Raw genomic sequence first — 2,548 nt, forward strand, 5'->3', positions numbered from 1 at the left:
ATAATGATAATTTGAGTATGATATTTGTTTTACCCGGTTATTGCCTTCGAATATTTTATTTTTTTTTTTAATTAGGTAAAATGCTAATGAAAAATTGCGTTGGTTTTGGTTTTTTTTTTTTTTTTTTTTACCGTTTCAACCGTTTAAAAATAATTAAGGAAATTGCGTAAGTTAAAAAAAAAAAAGAAAGAATAATAATAATAATAAATTTTTTTTTTTTTTTCTTCCAATTGTGAAAGTTTCATTTTTGGTTAGTTGAGAAATATTATTATTATTATTATTATTATTATTATTATTATTATTACCATTTTTTTTTTAACGTTGTATTCCGCGTTTTTATTTTTTATTATTTTTCGCGGCCGATAAATAAAATCAAAAAGATAATAAAAATAATAATAATTATTATTATTACGATCGTAAAATGTAATTACTGATGATGATTTCTTGTAAAAAAAAAAAAAAATAAATTTATTATTATTATTATTTTATTACTTTGTTGTTTTTTTTTTACCGCGCTCGTTACGTAACCGGTATTACATATCTCGTTTTAGGAAATGTTTTTTTAACTTTATGAAAATTAAATTTCAAATTAAAAATATGGCGAATTGATTTATCCGTTAAAATTTGCCGTTTTTTTAAAAAAATAAATTTTTCGATAAATGCGAATTAAACGTTTGTCGTTTTTCTGTATCCACGATTCGAAAAGTTTTGAATTTTGACCGCCAGGAGTGCTGTTGGAAACAATCAACCAATCGGATTCGTAAAAATTTTTTTGTAAAGCAGACGATTTTTTTTTACTTTTCTTATTCGGACATTCTACGGACGTTAAATTCGAAAAGTTTTTTTTTTTTTCCTTTCGGTTATTGTGAAATAATTTTTTCGATATTTATCGTAATAAAAATAAATAAGTGATAAGTTTTTACATCTCTACCGAAAAGTATTTTTTAAATAAGTTAATAATAAATAGTTTAAAAGTATTGACATTAACTTACGTATTTATTACTACCACTACTCCTGAAGTGTTTTACCCCAAAAAAAAAAAAAAAAAAAGAAAACTTGTTAATAAATTTAAAACTTACATTTAAGTTTAACGAAAAAAAAAAAAAGTATAAAATAATAATAATAGTGATTGTGATTGGTGCTTTTTAAACATCGCTCAACAAAAATAAAACTAACACTGACTGACGATTGACGGTCAATTTGATTATTAGTACCGAATATAACTAAACCAAACTGTGAAATAATTTTTCTATGTTGGTTGTGCGATTTGCCATTCCCCACCTTTCCGCTTATTATACAGGTAATAAATTTTTTCCTTCTTCTTATTTAACTTATAACTCGTTTTACTTTTTCCATAATATTTTCTTTTAATTTTTTTTTTTTTTTTGAAAATATATTTTTATATATTATATATATAAAATGGGTATTTCATTTTTAAATGGATAAATTTAATTTCAATAATTATCTAACCTTGAAATGGTTACAGTACAGTGGGTAAAAACAAAACCAGTGGAAAATTTTTTGTTTTATTTATTTATTTATGAGAGATCAGAATTTTCTCGTATTTATTTATTTATTTATTTTTAATAGAATGTAATAATAATGTCAGAACGAATTTTATTTTATTTCGATTCTGTCGAAATTAAAAAAAAAAAATTAAATGGTAATTTGGATTTTCATTAATTTTCTCTGAGCTAAATAATTTTTTTATGTACGTTGACATCATCAAATTTGCCACCCTATTTAATGGGGGGACTAATTATTTTTAATCCCTTATTTCCTCATCTTAAATTTTCCAACGAATAAATTATTATTATTATTATTATTATGGTCACTCTTAAACACGACAACGTCGTCGTTCTTATTGTCTCTGGGCTTGTCGAGGTTTTTAAGTTCATTTATTCCAGGTTTCTATCGGACAATTCCTTAGGGATAAGAAGCTCGAATTTCGTTTGTGCTATTTATAATATTATTATTATTATTGTGATTCGAATAACGTTTTCGAAATGGGTTACGGGAAATTCTTAATTTTTTTTTTTTTGTGTGTGTTCTCGAAGGGTAAAATTTATTTTACAAAAATTTTCTTTTTTTATATTATCATATATGATAAATTATCCCTCGGGTAAAATCATTATTTTCCATTAATATTATTATTATTATTATTATTATTACGTAACTTATAATAATGGTGCCTGTAGGGACCTGGAATTTCAATTCACGTAATATTATTTGTATGGTCATAATATCTAATGATTTATTAGTTTTTTTTTTTTTTTTTTTATTGATAAAATATATTTGGGAAATTACAAAAAACGTTAATTAATAATAATAATAATAATTAAAATGCTTTTTAAAAAAAATTCAATTAAAAAAAAAAAAGCTCGTCTAATGATGATGATGATGATGATGATAATTTTTTTTTTTTTCGCAGATTACAAGGTAATAAAGGAAGAGGGGGGGGGGAAAAAAACCAAAACAATTATTTTTTAAAAAAAAAAAAATTTTGGAAAGGAAGATACGACGATGGATGATAAGTTAGTGAAAGGAA

This window comes from Pediculus humanus, genomic scaffold (assembly GCF_000006295.1).
Source record: "Pediculus humanus corporis 1103172107391 genomic scaffold, whole genome shotgun sequence".
Lineage (NCBI taxonomy): Eukaryota > Metazoa > Arthropoda > Insecta > Psocodea > Pediculidae > Pediculus > Pediculus humanus.